This window comes from Ovis canadensis, chromosome 20 (assembly GCF_042477335.2).
Source record: "Ovis canadensis isolate MfBH-ARS-UI-01 breed Bighorn chromosome 20, ARS-UI_OviCan_v2, whole genome shotgun sequence".
NCBI classification, from domain to species: Eukaryota; Metazoa; Chordata; class Mammalia; order Artiodactyla; family Bovidae; genus Ovis; species Ovis canadensis.
Window position 1 is genome coordinate 24,676,534 of NC_091264.1, and position 18,643 is coordinate 24,695,176.

Consider the following 18,643-nt stretch of genomic DNA (forward strand, 5'->3'; position numbering starts at 1 on the left):
TTGGTTTTTCTCCACTTCCTTGGCCCATCTGGTCCCAATTTGCCATACATAATCTTCCTAAAACATTGCTTCTTCAGTTCACACCTTTGCTCCAAAATCATCGCTGCGTCCCCATGATCAGGTTTAAGTATGCTGGGTTGGTGTTCCAGGCTCTCCCTGACCTGGCCCCAGTCTGCTTTTCTCACTACAGGGCTGTCTCAAACCCTACTCTCCATCCACCCCCATAGGTTTACTTATTGGCTTTGTGCTTCCTCTCCTCCATACTTTTGCTGCAGCTGTTCCCTCCTCCCAGGTTGCCCTCCGTATTCCAAGAAATCCATCCAACCCTCGCTCAGTCACTCAGTCGTGGCCGAACCTTTGTGACCACATGGACTGTAGCCTATCAGGCTCCTCCATCCATGGGATTTTCCAGACAAGAGTACTGGAGTGGGTTGCCATTTCCTTCAACACATCCAACCCTAAATAGCCCTTAAGTCCCCACTGCTAAGATGCCTCAGTCGTCATCTGCCTCTGAATGTGTGATAACGGGAGCAGCATTTATTGACCACCTACGGTGCATCAGGTCATTGTTCCCATTCTCTCTCCACGGAGGCAGATAGTAACACCTTGATATTAAAGGTGAGGAAACTCACAGCTGAGAGTCATCAGCAAGCATTTCCTGGGTATCAACTCTGTGTGCCAAACAGCACTAGTTATACAGTGATGGACAAAAGGATGTGGTCCCTGCCCTCATGGAGCTTCCGTTCTTGTGAGAAATGGAAGAGAGCATAGCCATGACTATGCCAGGGAAGCCCAGTTATGATGATATCATTATTATTAATTCTAATAACTACCAGGAAAGGAAAGAACTGGGTTCCATGAGACTAGCAGGGGGGACCAGTCTGGATTTAGAGGATAGATGAGGCTGAGAAGGGAATTTTAAAAAAAAATTGTATTTATTTATAATATTTGGTCGTGCCAGGTCTTAGTTGCAGCTTGTGAAATCTAATTCCCAGACCAAGAATGGAACCCAGGCCCCTTCCATTGGGAGTACAGAGTTTTAGCCACTGGATCACCAGGGAAGTCCTTGAGAAGGGGATTTTAAACTGAGACCTGAAGGATTTCAAAGACTAGGAAAGAGAATGTTCCAGGTAAAGGGCACAGCTTAAGAACATGTTTCCAAGCAACAAAGAACTTGACACAATGTAGTAGTGGGTGCCAGAGCCGCCTGGACCAGGACTGCAGCGACCCTGCCTAAGAACCACCCTTCAGAGGGAATCTGTAACCTCAGACACATCCGAGCCGAGAACCATGGGGAGCCTGGGGCTCAGCGGGCTGTAACCCTAAACATCCAGGCTCCAACCCTGCCAGGGTCCCAGAGACACTTTTCTCTTGCCCACTCTTCTCAAAAGCAAAGATTCCTGAACCCGCCTGTAGGAGGCATGTGGGCTGAGCTTTGGCCCCCACGAGAGAGAAACTCTGCTCCTGAGTTGGGGGGCAGAACTGAGCAGCAGAAACTTTAAGGTGAAAGAAAAGGTAAATTCACTTCTCAGATCTCTCCTCTTGGGTTGCATGGGTGTGATCAACACTTACATAACAAAGTGTCCATTTAGTTGCTTTTTTTCCTGTTCTGAAGGGTCTCTGAATCAGCATTGTCTCTGTACCTGTTGCACATGGCAGCTGAGGAGCATTATAGACTATTCATTCACGGTAATGTGTACCTGCATAAGTCTGGACATGACTTGTGAAGCATGGTAGCAGTTCTTCATGTTGGCAACTAGTGCAACGTTGGATGATACTTTAAGAACAGTTCAGTTTTCCTAAAAGTGTTAAATAAGATGAAATTAAAACTTCTAAAGACCATTTAAATTTGATTAATTGGGGGATATTTATCAAGTGTAAACTATATTTGCCTTCAAATTTTAATATATCATTTTGAATATATTCGAGGAAAAGTCACTTTTCAAAACATACATGAAAAATAATTTTAATTAAAAAGTTTAACATTTACTTAGTTACTTTGAGGAGACTGTATTCACATTTTGTACACTTTGAATGCAGTGACATGTTTTTAATCCTTGGAGAGTTAGTCTGGGTCCAGATCAAGATAGAAACAGAAAATAGCCAAATGAAACACAGAAAAGAATAAAAAGAATCTTCAGAGTTTTGTTGGGGACCTTCCCTGGTGGCTTAGCTGCTAAAGAATCTGCCTGCAACGCGGGAGACTTGGGTTTGATCCCTGGGTTGGGAAGAGCCCCTGGAGAAGGGAAAGGCTACCCACTCCAGTATTCTGGCCTGGAGAATTCCATAGTCCAGGGGGTCGCAAAGAGTCGGACATGACTGAGTGAGTTTCACTTTCACTTTTCACAGTGTAAACGTGGGTGGGAAACTTAGAGATGTGCCAGTGTTTAGAATTGGGCCAAGGATGGGTAGGTTTAGGATTGGCCATCAAGATTTTGCTGAAAGTAGGAATATAGTGATAAGATTCATGTCAAGAACACACACAGGGACTTGCTTGGTGGTCCAGTGGCTAAGATTTTGCATTCCAAATACAGGGGGCCTGGGTTTGATCCCTGGTCAGGGAACTAGATCCCACATGCCGCAACTAAGAGTTCTTATGCTGCAATTAAAAACGAAAACAAAAACAAAAAAAGATCCTGAATGCTGCAACTAAGGCCTAGAACATTCAAATAAATACCCCCCCCCAATTTTTTTTAAAGACCACAGATATCTTCTGGTACCTTCTGCTCTGACACCAGAACACCAAACCTCTTCACAAAGAAAAACAAGCTTGAGACTTTGTAACTACACTTTGTTCTGGTCTAAAAATGACATTTCTGTTTGACCATTGGCATTAGTCACCAGACTCAATTCCACTGGAATTTTAGCTATTTCCTAAAATTAAATCTACTTTCAGAAGACAAAGATTTGCTACCACCAATGACTACGACGCTGATCAATAACGACTCCTGCCATGTGCTAGGCGTTGCAGCCAGTGCTTTCAGCTGATTCTCATAGCACACACTTGTGTGTCTATGGCTCAGAGAAGTTAAGTAATTTGTCTAAGGTCACACAGTTGGTGTGTGGTGGAGCCATTCCATGGACAAGCACCTACTAGGTGTGCGGTATTCACTTGTGTTATCTCTAGTCCTTCTGGAAACTTTGAAAGGCAGGTGAGCACATTAGTTCACCTCTCCATTTTCTAGCCGGCAAAGTGGTGACAATAACTGTATCTGACTTTATGGAAGTTGTGAAAATCAAATGGATTGATCCATGTTCAGTGCTTAGTGCAGTGCCTGGCATAGAACCGATGTCTTATCAAGGTCAGCTGTGTGGTGCTTTATGTATAAGGAAACTAGGGCCCAGTCCCTAAGCGACTCAAACGCAGCCCTCCCTGGCTCAGCCTGTGTGGTGCAAAGGGGAAAAGAGGGGATTTTGGAGAAAGTCTGAAGCGGTGGTTAAGAGCTGGAGATTTTACCTAGAAACAGACCCATGTGTCCTGCTTTTCCATGTCCCAGCAGGGTGACTTTGGGGAAGTTATCCCCCTTGCTTAGATCCTATTGCCCTGAGCTTCAGTTTCTCAATCTGGCAAAATACATTTGTATCATGCAAGGATCCATTCAGGTGGGCTTTTCAGAAACCTGGAAACTCCAGCTGCCTGAAGATGTGTTCAGGCTCTTGCAAAATAGAAAAGAGGTCTGGGCTTAGAAATGGCTGATTTTTGTCAGCTTTATTTTGTTGAAGGTTGGGTCTTCTTTTATCCATCAGGGTGCTATTAATGTCACATAGCCCCTGGCGGACTGCTCTAGAAGGGGGTTTCTCTCAGTGAGCTCTAGACTTGCAGTACCGGGGTCTTAGTCTTTTTTTTTTTAGTCTGCATCAGTTCTCAGCTGTGGCATGAGAACTCTTAGTTGCGGCAGATGGGATCTAGTTCCCTGAACAGGCATCAAACCCAGGCCCATGCGTTGGGAGCTTGGCGTCTTAGCCACTGGACCACCAGGGAAGTCCCCAGGGTCCTAGTCTTAGCCTTGCTTCTTGGATAAGGACACGGAACCTCAGGAAGTTTAAGCCACTGTCCAGGGTCTCACAGGAGGACAGGAGGGAGTGAGCAGGATTCAGGTCAGCTGTCTGAGCTCAGAGCCTGGGCTGAAGGCAGCCCTGATGACTGTTGGGCACTGGCCGAAGGAGCTGAAAATGGGGTTCCAGCTTGGTTTTTTCCTCGTGGAATGCGCAGGCTGTGAGATGAGGTTGTTGGGAGACACAGAGAATAAAACTGGGGCACTGATATCTCCTCTAGGAAAGGAGAACATGACAAATAATATTACTGGGGTTTCTGAAATGCTTACTCTTGAAATTACTCTCGCAGTAAAGCACTGATTCTCAAAGCGGGTTCCCTGGACCAGCAGCATCTGCATTACTGGGGAACACGTTAGAAGCGTGGATGTACAGACCTCACCTCTATCAGCAGCTCTGGGCTGGGGCCCAGCCTTCAGCATTCTAGCATAGCCTCTAGGAATTCAGATGCCCACCTGAGAACCACTCAGCCCAGCACTGTCTCCAAGAGGCCTTCAAGAAATGAGGATACTATGTCCCGACTGGGTAGTTCCCCACACGTCTCTGAATGATGTCTCAGGAGCTATGAAGTAAAGCTCCTTGAGGCCAGGGACTTTGTCCATTCTGTTCACAGCTGTCTCTCCAGGGCCCACGGTGTGTGATGAGTAACTAAATGGGGAGAGAGAGACAAAGAACTGTCTTGGATGCTGTGAATGGGGAGGGGAGACCCTGCCTGTTTCTTATTCTGTCTTGATCTGCAACATGTGTGCAGATCAACATGTGTGACTCTAGTGTTTTTAGCCTTTAAAGATACAGATTTCTGGCACAAGTGGGCCCTTAAATACCTGTCTCTCCACCTAGTGCTCAGGGGAGGAGATGTGGCCTTCTTCTGCCCCTGGTGGAGCAGCCCTCTGGCTGTTGTTCAAAGTCCGTTTGTGCCTCCAATGTGGTGTATGTGGTGGCAGGTACACTATTTGACAGGCGGTTTATGAGAGTTTTTCTTCAAAAACTTTTCCTTTTTGTCCCCTCCAATGTTCATTTTTTTTCCTCCAGTGGTGTTTTTTTATTTTTGAAACAACTTCATATTGACACATAAGTTTCAAGAATAGTGTGATGAACTCTGGAATACCCTTGGCCAGAGACCGATAGATTTTTCCTGCTGTCCCAGTAATGGCCCTTCTAGGTTCAGGGGAACACTTTGCATTGGTTGTGATGTCTCTCTAGTCCTTCTCAATCTCTGAGGAATTGTCAAGGGCAGTTCTGCTCTGTGCGATTTTCACTTACAGGGGTGTGTGTGCGCGCGTCAGTCACTTAGTCGTGTCCGACTCTTTGTGACCCCATGGACTGTAGCCCACCAGGCTCCTCTGTCCATGGAATTCTCCAGGCAAGAATACTGGAGTGAGTTGCCATTTCCTTCTCCATCACTTATGGGTAATTACCCTGATTTAACAGTTGCCTTCAGGCCCAGCCTCCGCATAAGACGCCACTTCCTAGACATTGCCTCAACTGAATCCTTGAGGATGAACAGGGACTATGAACCCAACCTAAAGCCGTGTAAGTGACAGGTAACAGAAGCCCAGTGTAAACTAGCATAAGCACAAAAGGATTGCACCCTCAACTGGGTCAGCTAGAGGGAGTCTCACTTCTGGCATGGCTGTACCCAGGGGCTCAAAAGGCGTCCCCAAGTCCCCCTCTCTCACCCTCTCTGCTCTCCTCTGCGTTCCTGGGAAAGGTGACCTCAGACGACTCCCTGAGCTCATCAGCTCCCCCAAGCGGAGGCCTGACTGGCTGCACCTTGGTCCCTTGCTTGCCCCTGGATCTAAGTCCTAGGATGGATGTACTCTGATTGGCCAGCTCAGACCTATGCCCGCCTCTGGGCGGGGCTCTCTGTGATTTGCGAGAACAGTAGTTCTGAAAAAGGAAAGAGGATTTCTTCTTCTGACCTTTCGGTGAGCAGTCCGCACCTGCGCTGTTGTGGCAGTGAGGAATAATAATAGCAGCAGCAGCCGGAACATTTATTGAGAGCTTGCTGGGTTCTGGGCATCGTTCTAAGTGGGTTTCCTATCAGTTAGCTCATTTAATACTTAGCCATATTGTGCCGTCGATTTTTTACTTTCATACATGCTTTCCATACCAGCAACTTCACAGACAGGTGCAGGCACTTGCCCAAGGCCAACACAACTAGTACACAGCAGAACCCGGGGCCCCACACCCTCGGGCGTCACTCTAGAGTGCGTCCTGGTGCACACAGAAGTTCGCCCTCCAGTTACCTCTCAGTGGTAGAACCAGGTCACCTGCTCCAGGCTGGGGCTGTCACGTGGCACGGTCACTCCCGCCCCCCCCCACCAGTGCACCTGTGAACCTGGGGCAAGTGGAACGACTGGGCCCAGATCGTTTATGGGAGATTTGCTGTTACCCACAGAGCAGAGAGCAGAGCCCCGAGCCCCAGGAAACAGAAAACAGGAGTGACTTTAGCGCAGTGGTTAACACGGGCTGCCCACAAGAATACTCAGGGGGGAGCTGAAGGCATATCCCAGGCCAAGTAACCAGAATCTCTGGGGTGGAGCCCAGGCATGAATATTCTTTAAGTTTCCCCAGGTGAATTCAGTGTCCAGCCCAGGCGGATAATCACTAGTTTGTAGGCTCTCTGCTGCTGCTGCTGCTGCTGCTAAGTCGCTTCAGTCGTGTCCGACTCTGTGCGACTCCATAGACGGCAGCCCACCAGGCTCCCCGGTCCCTGGGATTCTCCAGGCAAGAAACTGGAGTGGGTTGCCATTTCCTTCTCCAATGCATGCAAGTGAAAAGTGAAAGTGAAGTCGCTCAGTCGTGTCCAACTCTTCACTACCCCATGGACTGCAGCCCACCAGGCTCCTCTGTCCATGGGATTTTCCAGGCAAGAGTACTGGAGTGGGGTGCCATTGCCTTCTCCTTGTAGGCGTTCTAGCTTAATAGAAATAACCATAGTTTAAGATCTGCCTGGGTTTGACTGTTCTTTAGTGAGAAAGCATGAAGGTTCTGGCTGAATCAGTTTCGCAAGGTTTTTGCGTAACCTGAGTGTCCAGAGCTGAAAAGCCTGAGGCTGTTTTGAAGAATCAAGCAGTATATTAAATTCTGGTGAAAGTTTCTAACTCTGTAGCTTTCCTTTCTGAAAAAAGAAAATAAAATCCTTTAAAGAAAGATCCACCTGGGCTTGAGGTCTGGCTCCACTGTCGCAATGTGTGATTTTGTGCCGGTCACTCACCTTCTCTACGTCTCAATTTCCTCGTCTGTGGGAAAGGTTCTAAGTCCCTCTTCTTTATGTGAAGATCAAATGAGATGATACCTATAAGACCTCCAGCCTAGAACTGGCATTCAGCTCCATTCTTACTATCAAGGGGGAGTCAGGACAGAAGTGGCTTCTTCAGGACCGTCCAGGGAGTCAGTGCCAACGACTCACCATCCCTAGGTTGAGGCTGTGGAAGGGACTCTGGGAGCCTCAGACCCCAGCCCCTCCCGCCTTGATCTTTCACCCTCGCGGAGGGACCTAAGGCTTCTGAGTAGGGTGAGCTTGGGATGGAATGGGCCAGGTGGGAGTTGGGGCAGAGTTGGATGGGGAAACGGGGAAGTCAGGATGTGCGCACTGACTTAGTCTTACCACCAGGAGGCGACAGGGACCCACCCACTGCGAGAAGAACAGTCAGGCTGAAGGAGCAGACGACTGGGGATAACACAAAGATATTAGAGGACTTTTTGGAGTACTAGGTAAATGCTAAAGCCTCATTTTCTTTCATTTCCATTTACTTCATGCAGGAGTCCTGGGGTAGGCGCCATTGCCCTCCTTTATGGGATGAAACTGAGGTGGTGCTGGTGACTGGCAACCAGGAATTTAACTGAAATCAGTTGGACTCCAGGTTAGCCTCTTAATCACTGAAGTCATAGGTCACAGCTGCAAGGGTCTTTAGAAATTCTCGGGCCATGTGATTCCCAAACCTGTTTGATGATAAAAATCACCTGAGGCTCTTCGAAAAATTCCAAATTCCTGGGTCCCAGGACAGGCATTGAATTAGAATGTCCCAGGAAAATGGGCTTGGGAACGTGTCTGGTTAACAGAAGTCCCTGTTTGGAAACGTGATCTGCTCTCAGAGAGGGAAAGTGTCCTGCCTAAGGTCACACAGCCAATCCCCTCCAACCTCCTCATACCCTCTGATTCAGAAGCCAGGCTACACCCACCCCCTCCAAAGATGGGACAGTATAGCACGTGACCGAGCAATTCCTCTTCTGGGTATATGCCCGAAAGACTTAGAAGCAGGATCCTGAAGAGGTATTTGAACACCCATGTTCATGGCAGCATTGTTCTTGGCTGCTGAAAGGCGGACACCACCCAAGTGTCCTTCAGCAGGTGAATGAATAAGCAAATGTGATGCATGCGTGCGTGAACGCTCAGTTGTGTCCGACTCTTCGTGATTCCGTGGACTGTAGCTCTCCAGTCTCCTCTGCCCATGGACCTTCCCAGGAAAGAATACTGCAGTGGGTTGCCGTTTCCTTTTCCAGAAGCAAATGCGGTATAAACATACAATTAAGTATTATTCAATCTTAAAAAGAAAGGGAATTTTGACATACGCTACAACATGGATAAACTTTGAGTACATTAGGCTCAGTGAAATAAGTCCATCCACAAAAAGACAAATACTGTATGGTTCCACTTATATGATAGACCTAAAATAGTCAAATTATTTTCATGGAGGCAGGAAGTATAATGGGCCTGAGGGGAGGGAGCAGTGGGGAGTTATTGTTTAATGGTAACAGAGTTTCAGATTTACCAAATAAAAATAGTTCCAGAGATGGCTGGTTGCACAATAATATGAAGGTTACTGACAAGGAGATCAGCCCTGGGATTTCTTTGGAAGGAATGATGCTAAAGCTGAAACTCCAGTACTTTGGCCACCTCATGCAAAGAGTTGACTCACTGGAAAAGGCTCTGAAGCTGGAAGGGATTGGGGGCAGGAGGAGAAGGGGACGACAGAGGATGAGATGGCTGGATGGCATCACTGACTCGATGGATGTGAGTCTGAGTGAACTCCGGGCGTTGGTGATGGACAGGGAGGCCTGGCGTGCTGCGATTCATGGGGTCGCAAAGAGTCAGACACGACTGAGCGACTGAACTGAACTGACACTGAGCATCACTAACTCAATGGACATGAATTTGAGTCAACTCGGGGAGATAGTGAACTACAGGGAAGCCTGGCATGCTGCAGTCCATGGGGTTGCAAAGAGTCAGACACGACCTAACTACTGAACAACACCAGCAACTGACATTGAACTGTACACTTTAAAATGTTTAAGATGGTTGGGTTGATAGAGTTGAAGATTGAGAAGGTAAGTGTGATTTTCTTCTTTTGAATGAATTTATGAATAAATATATGTGGAATTTGATGAGTGTTGATTGTCAGTCATCTCTTTTCCTCAAAGAGGATTACACTAATAATGTATGGATACACTTTTTTCCCGGTAACTTCACCAACTTTTGGTTCTATTATTTTACCTTTTTTTCTATTTAATGGGTGAGAGATAGTACTTCATTATTATTTAAATTTGCATTAACTTTTGTTAGATTTAAAGTGGAAGGTCCAGAATTGACCAATGTTGTTGATAGCCTCAGAATGATTTTCCTCAAAATGTTAATGCTTGATTTATTATACTAAATAAAACAAGTCCATGTTTATTGTTAAAGTAAATTTAAAAACCTACTAGGTCTGTTAACAGAGAAGAGAAAGTGACTCCTGCTTGAGCTTTGGCCTTAGGGTTTCTGCTTATTTAGCATGAATTCCAGATTCTGAGATGGAGGCTCTTGAAGCAGAGGGCTCATGAAGTCGAGGACCAAGAATGTAAAAACTCGTGTTCATTTGGCTTCGTCACCGGCCAGTCCTCCCAGTGGCTGTTATTATTATTCTTTTTTACATATTTCTTTGTTTATTTTGGCTGCACCGGGTCTCAGCATGCAGGATCTTCTGTCTTCCTTGCAGCACATGGGATCCCTAGCTGCTCCGTGTGTGATCTGCTTTAGTTGCAGCATGTGGGATCTACTTCCCTGACCTGGGCCGCCTGTGCTGGGAGTGCAGACTCTTAGCCACTGAACCTCCAGGGAAGTCCCCTAGTAGCTGTTGTTATGTACCTCCTAGGTCATTCTCCTTAGCTTTTTTTTTTTTAATCGGAGTATAGTTGATTTATAATGTGTTCGTTTCAGGTGTACAGCAAAGTGAACCAGTTATGCACACAGCGGGGGTTTCTCTTGCGGAGCGTGGGCTCTCTGTGCCCAGGCTTTAGTAGTTGTGGCTTGAAAGCTCTAGAGCGTGGGCTTCCGTAGTTGTGGTGCATGACTTGGTTGCTCGCCAGCAAGTGGAATCTTCCCAGAGCAGAGATTACAGGGAACCCACGTTCCCTGCCTTGGCAGGCAGATTCTTAACCACTAGACCACCAGGGAAGCCCCATAGCCATCGTTTTTTAGAGTCTCTTCCCATATAGGCCGCTTTAGACTATTGAGGAGAGTTCCCTGTGCCATACAGTAGGTCCCTATTAGTTATCTATTTCATATGTAGTAGGTCACTCTCCTTGTGATGGGGTAAAAATGGTCAGTGAGAGGCTGGGCACAGAGATGTGTTCTCATTCCCTTCCACACCCCCTATCCCCCAAAGAGTCCTGTAATTATGGGTCCACTTTCTCCTCCCTGCCTTCCCTTCCTGAAGAAGAGTGATTCTTCCCCATGGGAAAGTAGCTCCTGAGTTGAGCTAGATGTGGAGGAGGAGCGTTTTGTCTTTTCTTTTCCTTTTTTTGGTGGCAGATGGAGATTGAGTAGCTTCGGGGCATGAAGAAAGAGAAGAGAGGAAAAGGGGGTTTAATGAGCGTGGCTCTGAACCATGTACCTGACTCCCTTTACATCCTCCAAGAGGTGTCACCAAAGAATGAAACTGCTTGTTAATTACTTTGGCTGTTGGGTTGTGTTTCTGGTGCCAGCTGTGCCCTTCTGAGACGGGACCATGTGTGTCCACATTTTATTAGGGCTCCGCCCTTACTAATGAAGACTTGGGCACGAGCACTTCACCCTCCAACACCCTGGGGACTTGGCTCCTTGACAGCCCTGCCACTCACCCCCAAGACCGCAGGTCCCTGTCATCACCCGAAACCGCTCCACCTCTGAAATTGCACTTACACAGTCTCCAGTGGCAGTCTCCTCCCCGAAGCCCTGCCCACTTTCTTCCCCCACACCTCTCCTCTGACCCCGTTGGGGCTTCCAGCCCATTGATCTCCCTGTTGGCCTTTTTTCCTGTTGGTAATGACACTCACTTATTCCTTGGAAGAAAACTGATTTTTTTTCTCCCATATGGGTATGATTCGAATGAGGCTGACTCTACCCTCAATCGTGTTTCAGACGCTTGGCTACAGCACTGGGTCAGGGGTGACTCTGGGAGAGCCAACCCAAGGGGACACTTTTTTTCTGCTCCTGTGGCTCACCTGGTAGGACTTAGCCGGGGCTGTCCTGGGGTCAAGAGCCTGCAGGATAACGAGAAAAGCTGAGCAAAGAGGGGGAAGTTCCTAATAGTCTTGTTGGAGTATCTGGAACTAGCCATTCCTGAAACTACCCTGGGCTTTTCGGCGACGTGAGTCACGGTCTGAGATCCATGAGTCAGGACTGGACTCTATCACCTGAAACAGACGTGGCCATTACAGTGCTGCTCCACTGAGGCTCTAGACGAGGGGCACCCAGATGTGGTTGCTCATCAGAATCACGTGGGTAAGGGGGTACTTTCCTGGCAGTCCCGTGATCAAGACTCTGCTTCCCCTGCAGGGGTCGCGGGTCTCACCCCTAGTCAGGGAACAAAGACCTTGCATGTCAGTGCGGTGCAGCCAAAGAACAAAACAGTATACTAAACCATATATATACTAAACCATAATACAGTATACTAAACCATAATTCCATATATGTGGAATTTAGAAAGATGGTAATGATGACCCTGCATGCGAGGCAGTTAAAGAGACACAGATGTGTAGAACAGACTTTTGGACCCTGTGGGAGAGGGAGAGGGTGAATGGCATCGAAACATGTATACTATCATGTAAGAAACGAATCGCCAGTCTAGGTTCGATGCAGGATACAGGATGCTTGGGGCTGGTGCACTGGGATGACCCAGAGAGATGGTATGGGGAGGGAGGTGGGAGGGGGGTTCAGGATAGGGAACTCATGTACACCCGTGGCGGATTCATGTCAGTGTATGGCAAAACCAATATAGTATTGTAACGTAAAATAAAAATAAATAAATAAATAAAATAAAATATACATGAGACTATATATAAAATAAATAACCAACAAGGACCTACTGAATAGTCCAGGGAACCATACTCAATAACTTATAATAACCTATAATGGAAAAGAATCCATTTTCCTAAAATGGAAAAGAATTTGTGTGTGTGTATGAGACTCACTTTGCTGTATACCTGAAACTAACACAGTATTGTAAATCAACTATATTTCAATAAAAATTTAAAGAATAAAAATGCTATGGGAAAAAAAAAGAACAAAACAAAAGAATCACATGGGGAGATTTGTCTTTTTTCTTAAACCTTTATAGATACAGAAAAAGACATAAAACATAAATATACAAGTGAATGTATTATTACAAGGCCGACTCCCATGTAACCTCGTTAAGGTCTAGAAAGACAACAGTGGGGACTTCCCTGACGGTCCAGTGGTTAAGATGCTGTGCTTCCAGTTCAGGGGCCGCAGGTTCAGCCCCTGATCAGGGAACTCAGACAGCAAGGCCCGAAAGCAAAGCAAACACTGTCAGACTCAAAGCCCCAGCCCCGCCTGCCCCTTACCGAACCACTGCCCTGATCGGGTCCTCACTTCCTTCCATCTTTTTCAGCCTGAGGATGCCTTCCTAAACACCATGGGGGCAGTTCTGCCTGTTTTAGAGTGTTGTACAAATGGAATTACTTATTAATCTGAATGAAACCGAATTTGTCAGGCTTTTCACTTAAGGTTGGTGCTTTCGTGTCAGGAAAAGTAATCTGTCAACCCCGAGGCTTTCAGCCTCAAACTTTTCTTTCACCTTCTATCATCTCTCGTAATCTTTAAGGTTCTGCCCTCCATATGATGACAGCTCACCCGAGATTATTTGTTTATGGTGTGTGGTCAGGATCAAGTTTCGCTTTTTCCCCATGTGAACCCTCAATCCATTTATTGAAAAAGCTCATCTTTCCCTGCGCTCCTATTGCCGCATAAATCATGACTCCTGTCCTTCTCTGTGTCGGTCTCCCATCTGCTTCAGTCCGTCTATGCTGGCACAAGTACCACCCTCTCCTAATCACTGTACTTTATCAAGTTTTGCTCTCCAGTTGAGTAATAGTCCCATGTTGGGTTGTTTTGTTTTTTTATTTACATACATATTTCATTTGCATACGTATTGTAGAATCAACCTGTCACATTCTACCGAAAAAATAACCCATGAAGATTTTGATTTGATTGTATCACATTCATATCTTCTAATCCTTTTTTCAAAAATGTACACATATTAAGAAGAGATTTAAGATGGGGGAGACCTAACAAAATTTGTTTTTTTTTTCCAGCTTTATTGAGACATAACTGACATACAACACTGTGTATGTTAAAGGTATACAATGTGATGATTTGATACACTTATAAATTGCAAAATGATTGCTACCATAGCATTAGCTAACATTCCATCCTGTCTCATAATTACCATTTCTTTTGTGTGGTAAGGACATTTAAGATCTCCTCTCTTAGCAATTTCAAGTATGTAATAGAGTATTATTAGCTATAATCACTGGAGAAGGCAATGGCACCCCACTCCAGTACTCTTGCCTGGAAAATCCCATGGACGGAGGAGCCTGGTGGGCTGCAGTCCATGGGGTCTCGAAGAGTCGGACACGACTGAGCGACTTCACTTTCACTTTTCACTTTCATGCATTGGAGAAGGACATGGCAACCCACTCCAGTGTTCTTGCCCGGAAAATCCCAGGGATGGGGGAGCCTGGTGGGCTGCCGTCTATGGGGTCGCACAGAGTCGGACACGACTGAAGCGACTTAGCAGCAGCAGCAGCAGCAGCAGCTATAATCACCATGCTGTATTTTGTACCCCCAGAACTTATTAATCTTATAACTGAAAGTTTGTATCCTGGAACTTTGCCTTCCAATCTTTGAATGTGGTGTGTGTGTGTGTGTACGTGTGTACTCATTGTACACGTATGCATACATTTATTCAGTTAGTTAAATTTTTTCTCATTGAATTTATTCGTTGATAATTGTTGGGGGCTTCCCTGATGGCTCAGTGGTAAAGAAGCCCCCTGCCAAGGCAGGAAATGGGGTTCAATCTCTGGGTTCGGAAGATCCCCTGGAGAAGGAAACGGCAACCCACTCCAGTATTTTTGCCTGGGAAATCCCATGGACAGAAGAGCCTGGCAGGCCACAGTCCATGGGGTTGCAAAAGAGTCGGACACAACTTAGTGACTAAAACAGCAATAACAACAGATAACGGCTATGTTTTCTAGTGCTTTGAAAAATCATTTGTCTATTTTTGGCTGCGCTGCGGTCTTCGTTGCTGCACATGGACTGTCTCTAGTTGCAGGGAGCAGGGGCGTCTCATCGCGGTGGCTTCCCTTGTGGAGCACAGGCACTTTCTTGGGGCTTAGTTGCCCCAAGGCATGTAGAGTCTTCCCGGAGCATTGTTCCCTGCATTGGCAGGCAGATTCTTTACCACTGGATTACCAGGGCAGTCCTTAGTGCTGTTTTTTAAAAATATCTGTTTACTTGGCTGCTTTGGGTCTTAGTTGCAGCACGTAGGGTCTTTGTTGCATCATCTTTCATTGCGACACACGGACCGTCTAGTCGTGGCTCACAGGCTTAGTTTTCTTATGGCCTGTGGGATCTTAATTCCCTGACCAGGGGTCGAACTCACATCCCCTGCATTGCAAGGCGGATTCTTAACCATTGCACCACAAAAGAAGTCCCTTTTAGAAGTCCCTTTTAGCTGCTTAAGTGTCTTATTTAAAATCCAGATCCTGTGGCTCAGCCTCTGAAGAGTCTGAGTGAGTAGTTCTGGGTGAGCGAGCCCATGTACACAGTTAAACCATCTGAAATTTCTTTTTGTTTAAATTTGGCTATGGTGAGAGGTGGCGGTTCTAACTCATTTTCTCCCTGGTGGCATCCCAGTGAGTCAGCAACACTTATTAAAGCACATTCTTCCCTCACCAAGTTGAAATCCTGCGTTGTCACATTTTAAATCAAATCTATCTTGGTATCTGTTCATGTGCTCTTCTGTTACACTGGATTTTTCATCATTGTCTTGATCAGTCTTGGAAAAGTCTTGATAGGAATCAGAGTTCTGGAAAAGCCCACCTTCCCCATGTCCTTAGCCAGACTTGAGGATAGTGAGCATCCCGTATTACTGGATACAACTGGCAAGGCATATACAATCCCAGCACACACAGGATTGTTTCTGCACGGTGTGGTTATATATGCGTCTCTGCATGACTTTTCTCCCTGACAGCCTTGCCAGCCACCCAGCCCCACCACAGCTCTGCTCCAGACTAATCTCATTGAATCCGTCATCCCTGTTTATGGTCTCTGCTCAGCCTCCTCCCTGCATCTAATCCTCGTCTGGCCGAGCTTTCCCTTCTCTCATCCTGTCTCCTGTTCCTTTACTAAAAACCCTTCATGAGCCTGTGCAAATTCAGACAGGGGAATCACCCTGGGATTTGTCTTCTGTGGACAATTCATCTCCTAGCTCTTCTGGAAAACTGAGTCCCCCTGAGGACACGGCTTTCCCAGCCACTAGCTCAAATGGTGACTGTCTTCTCTCTCTCGCTCCTCTTGCCATGGGGCCAAGAAGAGGTGGGGTCAGCGATCGACTCGTTCCATTTGCGACCCTTCCTTCTTCCTCCCGCCCCAAACTCTCAGCGTTAAATCTCATGTTATTTAACCGAACTGTTATTACAGAGCTACTGGCCCTTGGTCACTCCTGATTCCTTGAAGGGTTTAGCACCTAATTCACTGCACCTTCTCTTAAATACCACTCCAGGCATAATTTTTTTGAAGTATAATTGACCTGCTGCTGCTGCTAAGTCACTTCAGTCGTGTCCGACTCTGTGCGACCCCATAGACGGCAGCCCACCAGGCTCCCCCGTCCCTGGGATTCTCTGGGCAAGAACACTGGGGTGGGTTGCCATGTCCTTCTCCAATGCATGAAAGTGAAAAGTGAAAGTGAAGTCGCTCAGTTGTGTCCGACTCTTCGCGACCCCATGGACTGCAGCCCACCAGGCTCCTCTGTCCATGGGATTTGCCAGGCAAGAGTGCTGGAGTGGGCTGCCACTGCCTTCTCCGATAATTGACCTACAGCACTGAATTAGTTCCTGGTGTGCAACTTAGTGCCTCAGTATGTCTGTGCATGACACAGGGCTCACCACAGTAAGTTCCCATCTGTCACCTACGCAAGGATATTACGTAGTTATTGATTCCATTCCCCACGTGGTACATTTCATCCCTGTGACTCATTCATTTTGAAACTGGAAGTTTCTACGCATTAATTTCCTTCTCCTGTTTCACTCATTCCTCTCCGCTCACCCCTTTGGCAACCATCTGTTCTCTGTATCTCTGACTCTGTTTCTATTTTGTTGTTTGTTCATTTATTTTTTAGATTCCACATGTAAGTAAAATAATACAGTGTCTTTTTCTGTCTGACTCAGTTCACTTAAGTGCAGTGTTCACTTAAGCATGATACGCTATAGGTCTATCCATGTTGTTTCAAAAGGCAAGATTTCATGATTTTTTTTTTCTGGTTGAGTCATATTCTGTTGTGTACTAGTAGCAGTGTTAGTCACTCAGTCGTGTCTGACTGTGTGTGACCCCGTGGACTGTAGCCCACCAGGCTCCTCTGTCCATGGAATTCTCTAGGCAAGAATACTGGAGTTGGTGGCCATTCCCTTCTCCAGGAGATCCTCTCAACCCAGGGATAGAAGCTGGGTCTCCTGCATTGCAGACAGATTCTTTACCTTCTGAGCCACCAGGGAAGCCGCTATACACACGTGTATATACTGCATCTGGTTTATCCACTCGTCTATCGATGGCCTTCCCAGGTGGCACATTTGCTAAAGAATCTGCCTGTAATGCAGGAGACACAAGAGGTGCAGGTTTGATCCCTGGGTCTTGAAGATCTGGAGAAGGGAATGGCAACTCACTCCAGTATTCTTGCCTGGATAAGCCCGTGGACAGAGGAGCCTGGCAGGCGATGGTCCATGTTGGGCACTTAGGTTTCTTTCATATCTTGGCTTTTGTAAATAATGCTGTAACAAACACGGGGTGCATGTATCTTATCCAATAGGTGGTTTTGTTTTCCTAGAGAAAACACCTAGAAGTGGAACTGCTGGATTGTATGTTAGTTCTTTTGTTAATTTTTTTGAGGACGCTTCATGCTGTTTTCCATAGTGGTTGCACCAACTTACATTCTCACCAGCAGTACAGGAGGGTTCCCTTTCCTCCACACCCTCACTAACACTTGTTATGTTTTGTCTTTTTGATGATATCCGTTCCAACAGGTGATGTCTCATTGTGGTTTTGATTTGTATTTCCCCAACAATTAGTGCAGTGTCTTTTCATATACCTGTTGGCCATCTGTACGTCTTCCTTGGGAAAATTATCTATGCAGCCCCTGCCCATTTATTTATTTGGCTGCACCAGGTTTTCGATCTTGCGGCATAAGGGGTCTTTAGTTGCGGCATGCGAACTCTTAGGTGCAGCATATGGGATCTATTTCCGGACCAGAGATAGAATCTGGGCCTCCTGCTTTGGAAGTGCAGTTGTCTTAGCCACTGGACTACCAGGGAAGCCCCACCCCTGCCCATTTCTCAATGGACTGTTTGTTCCAGCCACAACTCTTTACATGTTCAGTGTTCACATAGATGGTCCTCCCCCAGGTGCCTCAGTGCCCTGACTCCTCTCTACCTGTGACCTTGCCTTCACCTGGCCTCTGGTCCTTCTCCTCCCCTGGTGCCTCAGTCCCCTGACTCCTCCCTACCTGTGACCTTGCCTTCACCTGGCCTCAGCCTTCTGCCGCACGGTCACACCTGAGGCTCTAATATTACCAATGCCAGGCCCCTCATTTGGGCTTGCTGTTGGCTGGCCCTGCCTGAGATCCAAGCTGGAGGCATCCTCTCTCCATTTAGCTCCCTACCCTCCCTGATTCTTCATCTCAGTTGCTTTGGGCACGGCCTTTGCCCGTTTCGTAGTTTTCAGTTTTCGTTATTTTCTCGTTTCCTCAGAGATGGTCTTTCTGTTCCTCGGTTCATCAATATGAGATCACACTGGGTTTGTGTGCCCCGGTTATCTGTTACTGTATAACTTCGTGGTGTAAAACAATAGATGGTTTATTTGGTCGTGATTTTGTGGGTCAGCAGTTTAGTTGAGCTCAGCTGGGCGATTCTTCTGCTGGTCTCTCCTGGGGGCAGTCATCTGGTGGCTCGGCTGGGGCTGGGTGAACGCCCCAAGACAGTCGGCCTGTGGGTGCTGGCTGTCTGTGGAGCCATGCGGTCTCTCATTCTCCAGGAGGACCATCCTGGCTTCTTT